The sequence below is a fragment of the Sander lucioperca genome, chromosome 2 (assembly GCF_008315115.2).
Source record: "Sander lucioperca isolate FBNREF2018 chromosome 2, SLUC_FBN_1.2, whole genome shotgun sequence".
NCBI classification, from domain to species: Eukaryota; Metazoa; Chordata; class Actinopteri; order Perciformes; family Percidae; genus Sander; species Sander lucioperca.
The window spans coordinates 45,038,617-45,051,116 of NC_050174.1; the positions used below are offsets into that span (position 1 = coordinate 45,038,617).

Below are 12,500 nucleotides of genomic sequence, written 5' to 3' on the forward strand. Positions count from 1 at the left end.
CCAACATCAACAACAACAACACTGGACTGGACTGAATCTTCAGGGAAAACTTGCATGTCTTCCCTTTGCTGATCACTCTGTGTCTCACTCAATCCTCAAGAACACTGCACTCAATGAGGACATTCTCACATTTATTTTATTTTTATTTTTATTTGTTGTTTATTTGAATAGGGACAGATACAAAAAAACATAGATTATTACATAAAGAACAATCCGATGCCTGTATCACAGTGTTTATAGCCGTGGCTAATTCACAACACCTGTCCCTAGAAGGGCTTTTAACAGTTAAAATAATAAAAGAATCACATTTTTACAGTGAACACAATAAAATGTCCAGAAACCAGTTAGCAGCAATAAAAATAAGTGTAGTAAATAAACACATTCACTCAAACTCACACAGATGCACACCTCACATACACACAGCTATACATTTCATATGGCATGATCACACTGCTGCTGCTGTATGAACCATGCTTTTCATAGTTTTTTGAAGGTGGACATTTTAGTTAGAGTCTTTATATTTGTAGGAGCGCTAGTTCCACAGATTGGCTCCTTTCACAGAAAAAACATTTTGGGCAAAAGATGTTTTACAAAATGGAACTTTACAGTCTCCACATGCAGCAGCTCTTGTGGATCTGGAGGATTTCAGCCTGTTCACACATTTACAAAGTGGCTCAGGTGCAAGTCCAGTCAAACATTTAAAAAACAACTTTATGGGGCGGTTTCCCAGACAGAGATTAAGGCTAGTCCTAGACTGAAAAGGCCTTTTAACGCAGACTAACAGAAATCTGCTTTCTTGGTCATGTTGTAAAATAATCTTTGACTTGGCCTAGTCCTGGATAAACTAAGCTGATTTCCTGAAGGAAGATCAGAGATACTTCAGGACTAAATTGAGGCTTAAATTAAACCACCCAGGAGGCAGGTTTAACTTCAGATTACAAGTTGTTTGTTAAAGAAGACACATGGATTACTTGGAGTATGTCAATGAAGAACAACGAATACCACCAGCTAGGCAAGTTCTTGCTGACAGAAGTGACCCATTGCAATGCTTTGATGACATTAGTTTTCGAGATCGTTTTCGAATGCATAAAGTAAATGTTGTGGATCTCATTTCACTTTTGGAACCAAGGCTTTCATCTGTTACCCAAAGAGGACGGCCTGTAGCAGTTTGTCTGCAGGTGCTCATAACTTTACGATTTTTGGCATGTGGCACCTTTCACAGAGAAACTGGGGATTTATGTGGTGTCAGTGAACCTACAGTATGTAAAGTCATTCACAGAGTATGCATGGCTATTTGTGAATTGAGAAGACATTACATAAACTTCCCTGATGCTGCGACCCAGGCAAACTACAAGGTACAATTCTATGAATATGGGAACTTCCCAGGAGTCATAGGCTGCATAGATGGAAGCCATATTCCCATAAAACGTCCCTCTTCTCCAGATGCTGAGGAATACAGGAACCGCAAGAACTGGTTTTCTATAAATGTCCAAGGTGTATGCACTCCCTAGTTACAGTTTTCAAACATTGTTGCACGTTGGAAAGGTGCAACTCATGATTCCCGGATCTTCCTTAACTCATCTCTGTGTTCTCAGTTTGAAAGAGGAGATCACAAGGGAATATTGCTTGGTGACAGTGGGTATGCTCAGAAGAATTTTCTGTTTACACCATACTTGCACCCAACAACTACTGAGCAAAGGCGCTACAACCAGGCTCATATGCGCACTAGGGGACTAGTAGAGCGCATGTTTGGGGTTTGGAAGAGTCGCTTTCAGTGCCTTCGGAAAACACTTAGATTCCAACCAAGAAGATGCTGCACCGTTATCATAGCAACAGCCGTTCTTCACAACTACCTGAAACAGCATGGATGCCCAGATCCCCCGATACAGGAGGATGACAATCTAGATATACCACCATTTACAACAGACCACACAGGACTTGCCTACAGAGATGCTTTTGCATTGTGTCACTTTTGACATTGCCTTGTCACACTTCTGCTGGGATCTGATACATTTTCACATGTAATGCGTGAATGACTGTATTTTAAAAGTATTTGTCTGGTATATTAAAGAAACACCCAAAACATCAAAAATGATTTAATAAACAATTTTTATTCCATATTCATTGTTGTGATATTTGAGACAGTTGCATCTCTCTCTCCTTCATCTTCATTTCCAGTTCTACTTGGAGGATCTTCATTTTCATTTCATGCTCCTCCTTAAGTTACTTCAACTTGTGTTCATGAAATTCAATGGCCTCAATGGATTGTGACTCTTTTGTTTTGATGACTGGTACTGGCAGACACTGCCACCCTAGTTTCTGAGGATGTGGAGGGTAAATTACCTTGCAGCGCTTCAGTTATGTCCCTTTGACTTTCTCCTTGAAAGAAAGAACAGTTCATATATAATCAAATAAATGCACATTAAATGAGAAATGTTCCACATCAAATGAAAGAGAATGAAACAAAGAAAGGAAAGTTTGAAAGGAGAGTACAAAATGCCAAAATATACCCATTGTAGTATGTGTGTGTGATCCCTCATCTGAACTGTCTAGATGGTCATCATCTGGTATGTTCTCCAAAGGTTGCTGGTTCTCCATTATTCCTGTCAGTAAGTCATCCAACTGATCAGTATCTTTATTTGCAGACTTGCCTCCACCAGTCTTAAACCTCTCTCTTCGGGCTTCTGCAGCAGTTTTTTTTAGGTTGATTTTTATATTCTTCCACAAAACCTGTACCGAATATAATACTGTAGTGTCAATCCATTGATATCACAGAACAGTAATAAAATACAGCTATCAAGGTAATACAAATTGACAATCCTTACCTGAAGCTGTTGTATTGTTCTTGTGGATGTTTGTTCATTTGCATTAAATTCATTACAGATGGATTTCCATGCATTCCTTTTCTTTGATTCCACAGCAGATGTGTGCTGTTTGTCTTCAATGACCGGGTGTCTTGATACTATTGTCTTTAAAAGACTTTTCTCATGCTCACTAAAGTTTTTTGATCGCAGTCTCTTTTCTGCTGCCATTGCTTTCCTTGAATTTCCTTCTCCAGTTCCTTATGTTTTAGGTGTTTCTTTGTCCATTCCATGTTTTATAGGCAACCTCAGTCCAGCTAATTCAGACTGGCACAGGTGGTTTTAAATTAATCTTGTTTACTTTAGTACAAAACTTCATAGTCCAGGTGTTCTTAATCTCTAATTAGTCTGTGTTTCAGAAAGTCATTTATTGAGCAGTGATTAACTATTCTAGATTAAGGCCTAGTCTTGGCCTAATTTAAACACTGTCTGGGAAACCGCCCGTATGTATTTAAGATTAACCAAAGTTAGCAAAATTTAAGATTTTATGTTTATTTAAAATGTAACAGTGATGGAATCGAATGGGCTTTATATCTAAAAATTTTAGGGCACGGTTATAAAGCCTCTCAATAGGCTTTAGGGTAGTTTGGCTAGCCTGGGACCAAACAGTGGTGCAGTATGACAGGTGGGACAGGATCATAGTATTCAGAAAGACATGAGCACATTCAAATGTTAAACTGCTCCTGATCAAACAGTTCATACTGGCCTTCATTTTTCTTGAGATGTTTTTAATATGACTTTTAAAATTTAGCTGAGAATCTAAAATCACTCCTATATATTTTTCTTCTTCTACCTGATCGATGAGTTCACCATTCATTTTAATGTTAAGATCATTTATCATCCGCTTTCTTGTTATAGAAAAACACATAGATTTGGTTTTCCTCAGATTAAGTGTTAAACATGATTTGCGTAGCCAATCAAACACTTTCTCAAGACTTTTAGTCAATGTACTGCCGATAACAACAGGGCTCTTGCCGGACACATAAACCACAGTGTCATCGGCATACATCTGAATGCCCACTTCAGGACATACTTCAGGCAGCTCGTTCACATACAGGCTGAAGACAACAGGCCCCAGTATGGTTCCCTGCGGGATTCCAGTCTTAATTTCACACGGGGCAGATTTTGCATGATCAATAACTACACATTGTTCTCGACCCTGTAAGTATGACTCAAACCATGATAATGCCTGGTGTGATGTATTATAAGATGATAGTTTTGAGATAAGACGGCTATGATTTACGGTGTCGAATGCCCTTTTTAAGTCCAGGAATACTGCACCCACGATGTTTCCTTTATCAAGCGGCTGCACAATATTTTCCAATAATGCGCAGATGGCTGTTTCAGTGGAATGGTTCTGTCTGAAACCATACTGTTCAGGGTGTATATACTGATGTATTTCTAAATATTGAGTTAGTTATTCTGAAACAATTGTTTCTAGTATTTTTGACATTACCGGAACTAGACTTATTGGTCGATAGTTACTAACGTCTGTGGTATTCCCGGACTTAAAGATGGGTTTTACCAGTGCCTTTTTCCAAGCATCTGGAAATATTCCAGTTTTAATAGAGACATTTATAATGTGGGTCAAAGGTTGAATGATAACTTGTGCATATTTTTTGAGGAAAGTTGCGTCTATGTTATAGTTTAGATAAATTGGTATTCAGGTCTGAAATAGCTTTCAATACCACTGCCTGATTCACTTCTCTAATTTTAAAGGAATTCTCATTCTCTGATGACAATATGTTTAAGTTGCTACTATTAGGCTTGCCATCTAAAAAATTAGGAGCATAAAAGCCAGATTACAAGTCCTCCCTACTAGACTCAACCACTCTATCTGGTTTCCCACAACTCGTTGCCTGCATCACCTCAGAACAGATCACTGAAACACTGTCACACATCCTAAATGGTTGCCATGCCTACAAAGGAATGTACATAGCACGTCATGACAGAATAGTAGACCTCATAGTGAAAGACATATCAAACCATTTCCCTCTCTCAGTAAGAATGTACAAACATTCTCAGGTAAAACCATCCATGTTTCAGCCCTGCAGTAGTACCTCTAGTACTTTCTTACAACTGGTTGCCAATACAGCAGATGTTGTTATTATCAATGAGGAGTCCAGTGAGGTGCATATTTTGGAGGTAGGCTGCAGTTTTGATTCCAGCATGGAGGAGTCTTTCTACACCAAGGTAGTTAAATACCAACCACTCCTAAACTCCATCTCAGAGCTGGGCTATAGATGCACGCCACTCGTTTTCATATTTGGTAGCCTAGGAAACACACACATGTTGGTAGTAAGAGGGCTGCAACAACTTGGGATGGCCAAAAAGAGGCTAAACAACTTGCAAAGTACTGGGCCATATCTGCTAGTACTGGCAGCCGCCACATATGGTGGAGACGCTGCTACTTATACCCTTAAGAACTGAGTATTGTGCTACTTATACCCTTAAGAACTGAGTATTGTGCTTGTTAAGTGATATTGTGAAGACCTGCTGCGTGTCACTGGTCCATGAGTTTGTGTAAAATGTGTGTGTATGTGTGTGTGTGTGTGTGTATGTGTATGTGTATGTGTGTGTGTGTGTGTGTGTGTGTGTGTGTGTGATGTTTACGAGCCAAATGAAGGAGAATCAGTTTCTTTACATGAAGTTTTAATAATTTAGTATGATGAGTTGGGAGTGTTGTACTTAGAGTTGTGGAACATTGCACCATACTATTGATAATATCACCATAGCAACCAGAGTACCATAGTATTGACGGCGACATGATTGAAAATGAAGAAAACAGAGATCCCAGAGATTTGGCAGACAAGCAGCAAGACATTCCCAACCATCCTCTGCCTTATCTGAGAGAGATGTTTAGGCATCAAGAATGACTCCTGGCCAATGTGCTGCGTAACTCTTAAAGTATGGGGAACTTCTTAATTAATGTCTGTTTAGTAATTCATATTTTATCCTTTATTTTCTTTCCAGAAGCCAGAGCACACACACACATACATGTAGATTCCTTTAAATGTTAAGGGGAAGATTAAAAAAGAGAAACTAGATCTGTGAATTCTCACAGAATCACAACTGAATTCATATCTTGGTCCTCAGTCAGGATCTGATTAACCTGGAGTCCCAGTCTCTGTCACAATAATCATATATGTGATGTTTTAGGCCTATTGGCAGACATCCATTTAAAATGTAGCCAATGGCATATAAAGAGACCACTGAGGTTTCTCAGCTTGATCTCTAGTAACATGTGTGGTCCAGGAAGCTTGTCATTCACTAGGCTACTTTTACTTTTATACTTTAAGTACATTTCCAAGTCTGTACTTTGTTACTTCTACTTGAGTATGGGAAGTGAGTACTTTTGCCATCTCTGATAGCAACTAAAAAAACAGTCACAAACATGACTTCTATCTCATCATCAGAGGAAACTTATACTAACACCTGAAACAGAGAGGAAACATCAGAGATAAGAGAGGGGGGTGTGTGTGTGTGTGTGTGTGTGTGTGTGTGTGTGTGTGTGTGTGTGTGTGTGTGTGTGTGTGTGTGTGTGTGTGTGTGTGTGTGTGTGTGTGTGTGTGTGTGTGTGTGTGTGTTTTGGGGGGACGAGCATAAATAAATATTTTCAGGTTCATAATTGTATTTAGAGGTTGTCAGCCTGTGTGTTGAGCTCTCTGTTTTAGCTACCGAGTGAGGTTCAGCTAGTAACCGTGAGTTTGGCTTAGCCGGTAACCGTGGTAACCGTGAGTTTGGCTCAGCCGGTAACTGTGGCATCGGCCTTGGCTTTCTCTCTGTGTATACTCTACACTCTAGGAGTGTTAGAGTATACACACAAGTAATATAAATGAAAACTACAAAACTTACATTAAGTGCATTATAGATCCACAGAGTGACTTCCTGATTTGCTACCTTAAATCTTTGGAGCTTCCTCTACCTGTCCATCCTCTCCTCGTAGCATGGTCTAAAGTTTCCGTGACCAAATAAATCAGTTTTCTCCGCCCCTTTTCTCAAAGACTTGAGGGGATTTCAACGAGATATAAAACAAAATATATAAATCAGTTTATATATTTAACATAGGTACCTATTTCCAAAATCAAATAATTTTGTGTATTTTGTAATGATTGAATCATTAAAGGAGGGGGACTCGCCCGGAGCTGGAGACACTTCTGCTGGAAGGCCGTTTCACATTGTACGCGGAATTCACTGCGCTCGCCGCTAGGTTGTCCTATTCCCAACTATATTTGTTGTGCTCAGCGCAAATTTACATCATACATGCGCCAATATTTGAATGCACGTCACGTCTGCGTCCGGTGTTTACATCAGACGTGCAGTACATGCGACATTGTGGATACACAGTAGAGACGATGTTTCTGTCTTTGAAACAAAAGAAAGCCTTGGCCTTGCCCTGGTTGTGAGGAGAAGACGGAGGAAGGCAGCAGGAAGAAGGGTGTGGTTGCACAAGACCCTCAGGTCCAGAGAGCAGTTGGGGGAATTCCAGCTGGTGAAGGAGCTCCGCTTTCACTGTGACCGGTTCCAGGGGTACTTTCAGCTCAACAGGGAGCAATTTGACAGTCTGCTGACTAGAGTCGGGCCTACGATTTTCCCGGATGCAACAACATTCCGAAAGTTCATTTCTACAACGGAGCGTCTGGCTATTTGTCTCTCCCTGACGTGTGGCTCCAGACAAGACAGTATGGAAAAGTACTTCCAAGTCTGCCTCTGCACCACTTTGTTGTCTCCTCTCCTTTATGTACCTGTCCCTTAGGTTCTTCCACCTTTACTTACACTCCTCCTCTAAATAGATGAAGACGTGTGGATTATTTTCATTTCTAAATAAAATGTTGCATTTCAACACTATGTGTCATTGCATGTTTATATACTTAAGTAAGAGGTCTGCAGTCATTTCAGTTGGGTATAATAAAGCTAAGATATGAGCCTACATTCATACATGCATCATTCATTCTCTGGAAAACACTTTGTTTAATGCATATGTGCAATTAATTCTTCCAAAACTGGAGCTTACACATTTGGAAATGGGTAGTTATTCTGTGTAAAGGCCATATACCTAACAATATACCTATATGTGAACTTCAATGAAAATGAACATGACTTGTGTCAATCAGTCCAAACATATTTTACATCATATAAATTATTATTATTGTGTAATAACAACCGAGTGTAAATTGTAATTTCTCCATTGGGGATCAATAAAGAGTATAAATTATATTTTTTTTTATATAAAAAATACAAAATACCTGTATGGAGCTGTATAATCAACTTGGTATTTGGTTTTCGCAGCTCACAACAGTAGGCTACAGTTCTTCTCAGTTGCTTTGGCACGCGCAAGACCGGCCAGCCGCAAAATGCCGCACGCGAGAACTGGTCTGCCGCTGTGCTGAGCAAAGCGCAGCGCAGCGGCAGACCAGTTCTTGCGCGCGAAAGCCATTGACAATAATGAGTTTCATAACGCAGCGCTGCCGTTTTTTGCGTACAATGTGAAACGGCCCTGAGGCTGCTGAATGTAATGGTGAGTGCTGATTGGCTGATACTCGTCTAACATCTACCAACCAGATAGTGTTGTGGGCGGGACATGAAGTGAGATCAGTGGTGAGGTAAACGGGAGCAGAGGGAGAGACTCAGAGCTGTAGCTGAGACAAAGTACAACACCTTTTATTTCATTAACTTTATAATAAAACACAGATACAGATCATCTGCAAACTGCCAGATATGGGACAGAGCCTTTCCAGCTGCTGCTCCACGACGGTGGAAGCTGCTGCCTTCACATATCAGATGGTCTCCCTCCATTTCTGTTTTTATATCTCAGATAAATACACATTTATTATTCAGCACTTTGGTCAGATTAATGTGTTTAAATGTTCTCTAGAAATCAACTTTACTGACTGAAAGTTAACATAAGAAACATTTTACAGACCCAGAGATATGTTGCTTATAATAATTAATCAGAAATCACAATCAGAACAAGTTTGCTTGGTTATTAATAATGTTTATTATACAGACGATAGATTATAGATATAGACCAAGATATAATAACACGTTTATAACACTGACAACACTGCAAGATACAACTATTATAAATGCATTAAAGACAATTCATATTCCTTCATATATAATATACAACATCACATAATCTTTAGATTTAAAATACAACATCTGAGGGTGCCCGGTTAGCTCAGTTGGTAGAGCTGGCGCCCATATATATATATTGTGTTGTCTTCCCGTCGACCTGCAATTTTCTGTTTTTCTGGGTCGAAATTTCAACATTTTGTTGTTCTTTTTCTACACTTCTCCTCGATGCAGTGGGCCGGGTTAGACTCTGACCTGTGGCCCTTTGCTGCATGTCATTCCCCCCCTTTTCATTTCTTCAGCTGTCCTGTCAAAATAAAGGCCTAAAAATGCCCAAAAAATAATCTTAAAAAAAAAAAACATCAATTGGAACACACAAACACACACACACACACACACACGCACACATAAAGGTAAAATGATTTATAATAAAACTCTTAGGTGACAGTAATGTTAAAAAGTGAATTCCCAACATGTTAAACTATTAAACCAATGCCCCCCCACCCACCCCCCTATAATCACACACATCAACAACATCAAGAGATCAACTAACTCAATATATATCCCTTGTGTTGACTCCGGGTCACATTGACCCGTTTTCAATTCTTGTTTTATATCAGAAAATATGTGACGTATAAATAAGCGCTGAAAATGTGTAGAAGAAAAATTTAACAATTTAAAACATTGGAAAAAGCAAAAACAAACGCTGAAAAAAAAGAAGTGTTTTTTTCAAGGTTGACGGGAAGACAACACAAGGGATATATACAATATAATATCATCTATATATATACACAACATACTAATACAGACGATAAGGGAACATCTGCACCCTGTCAGCATCAAAGGTTACCTTCTAACATTCAAAACTTATTTTATATTATTATAACAATAATCATTGGGTATTTATTTTATATTATTATAATAATAATCATTGGGTATTTATTTTATATTATTATAATAATAATCATTGGGTATTTATGTCTTATTTCCCATCATTTCTGTTTGTTGTTTCTGTAATCTCTCTCTCTGTCTTTTGTGTTCTAGTTTAAATGTTTTCTCTGCATGAATGTGTCCATCCCTTGTTTTAAAGCCAGTGTATACCAGGCTGTATTAAAGCCAGTGTATACCAGGCTGTATTAAAGCCAGTGTATACCAGGCTGTATTAAAGCCAATGATGAAATGATCATATATGCATATTAAGTGTGTGTGTGAGCTGAAAGCTGCGCTCCTCTCCGTGTCCTCAGGTTCACAGCGACTACAGCAGCACAGAGCATCAGCAGCAGGACACTGAGCACTGAGCATCGCACTTTGAAGAAGGTGGAGTAAATCCCAAAGGGCTCCATGTACACTAACACAGTTCTCTCTGTTGACTTACACTGATAACCACCATCATAAACTGCACACCAGTACTCCCCTGCGTCTCTCACTGAGATATTAGAGATAACCAGCTTACCTTTATTATAGTACCAGCTCACTCTGCTCATTCTCTTATGCATTACTCTGTTAATTTTCGGATCAGTCATTACACTAAAGATTCTTCCCTCTGTTCGGTTCGACTTGATGAACCAACCTTGTCCCTTATTAAACCATTGATGCCACCTACCAGTTCCCCGAGCCATAACCGGACCCTCTCCCCAATCTCTGCATCTGAGAGTGACTTCTTCTCCCTCTGAGAAGAGCTCTACAGCAGGGGGGGCAAATTTGGGGCACACCACCAGGTCATAATGTTGCTCTCTCATAGAGGCTTTACAGGAGTACCGACCTGAGTGATTTAACATTAGAGATGAAAACACCAGCGAGTAGTTTTGGTCTACTGAAGGAACAGTCTGGTTGTGTAGTTCTTGGCTAGAGATCCGATTAGACCAACGTGGGGGCTGTTCATCAGTGGAGTCAGTGATATTGCACGGCAACACAGCGGTCTCTCCCACTGAGCGGTAGATCATCTCATACAACCATAGATTCACCCCTACAGTGTAACTGCTAACACACTGCTGTTGGTTCATCACCAGACAGTTGTACCGTGTAATGTCTGTTGTTGTGGCGTTGGAAACACGAAGAGCTGATGTGTTTGTCACCACTTGGTATCTTCCTCTAACATTGTCCATCACTGATGTCGTATTGTCCCCAAAAACTCTGCTCCATGTTTTTTGATCATATAAGTCCCGTTTGAGCCACTGGACATCCAGATTATCAGCTGCTCCCTCACATGGCAGGTCCACTGTTTCTCCAAGTCTCTCTTCAATATTGTTCTTTCTCCAACCTGCTAAAGTAGTACAAACAGTAATCGTGATGTTGTTGTCATGCGTCACGTTGCCCTCAGTCCAACACTCCTCTCGGTACGGGCCAGAGTCTGAATGGGTCAGGTTGAGGATGGTGTAAGAAGAAATTTTCACCGTGCTGACAAGTCATTGTTTCAGGTGTTCAGGTACTGAGGAGCTGTTGGACCAGAGGTCAGAGGTGTTCCACAGGACAAGCTTCTCCTCACCAACAGATCTGGAGATCAGGCAGGAGTTGGTGTTCTCAGGGAGGTTGAAGGTGTAAGAGTCTCTTTCCTTTTGGAGGAGGATCCGTTCTTGTGCATGGATGTTGTTGATGAGAGCAAACAGCAGGAAGGAGAGCTCTGTGACTCCAGCCATTCTGCTCCGATGTCGACAAACACTGACACCACTCAGCTCATATACACTCTACACCAACCCTCATCAGCAGCTGATCTTTATCTGGTACACACATGACTTCGTTATCTCATCATCAGAGGAAACTTTGCAGCATCAGCTCTCTATCCAGTAATCAATGTCCTTTACACGACCACCACAGAAACCACAGAAGCTGACGTGCAGGGCCGGATTAACAATTTCATGTGCCCTGGGTAACAAGACTCAAGGGCCCCCCCTGCCCCAAAGCAACAATCGCAAAGTCGCTATCATCAAGAGCATATAGCCTATACTTCCATAATAATAAATCAGGCTTCTGCATGGCCCAGTGGAGATGTATGTATTTACAATAGCCTCAGCATGAAGTGCATTCAAGAGACAGAACAGATGCACAAATGTTAACATAACTTTATACAATGAATCATCACAGAACTTGGTGGCTACAGAGTAATTATTAAATGATTCAATATGTAGCCAATCAGTTATCTTTTGCCTGTAACAGTGAAATAAAGCAGACAGCTATAGGGAAGCCTTAGCATAAAACCAGAGATTATTTCTAAAATGCTAAAATGTGAAATTATCACCAGCCATGAAGCAGGCAATTAGTGTGTATGGAGTAAAAGTAAACCATTGGCTACACTGTTGCATGTAGTTCAAAGTCAATATCATGTTTATTGTTTTACAATCAACTATATCAACATTTTATGTTGATGCATTACTATATATTCTTATTATTTTATTTTAACAAATGGGCCTTACAACTGGCCTCTTCCTCCCTGTCATCTTCATCTTCATCCTCCTGATCACTCTCTGCCTCTGGCCCTCTCTCTGAATCTGCAGCCTCCTCTTCCTCCCCTCACAGTTAAGTCTTCCTTTCCCGCTTCTATTTCACTTATTTCTGCATCTCCTTCTG

General features: G+C 40.1%; 1 protein-coding gene and 1 long non-coding RNA gene across 4 annotated transcripts in view; one reads left to right on the forward strand and one right to left on the reverse strand.

Annotated features, from left to right (window-relative positions):
• zgc:109986 (uncharacterized protein LOC553566 homolog) overlaps positions 1 to 12,500 on the reverse strand; it is a 36,993-nt gene that overhangs the window by 9,702 nt on the left and 14,791 nt on the right. The window lies entirely within an intron of this gene.
• LOC116036456 overlaps positions 9,183 to 12,500 on the forward strand; it is a 9,330-nt gene continuing 6,012 nt past the window's right edge. Inside the window, exons 1-3 of the long non-coding RNA XR_004101617.2 lie at positions 9,183 to 9,193; positions 10,762 to 10,765; positions 11,206 to 11,479. This is a non-coding gene — a long non-coding RNA (uncharacterized LOC116036456). The remainder of the gene's footprint in view (positions 9,194 to 10,761; positions 10,766 to 11,205; positions 11,480 to 12,500) is intronic.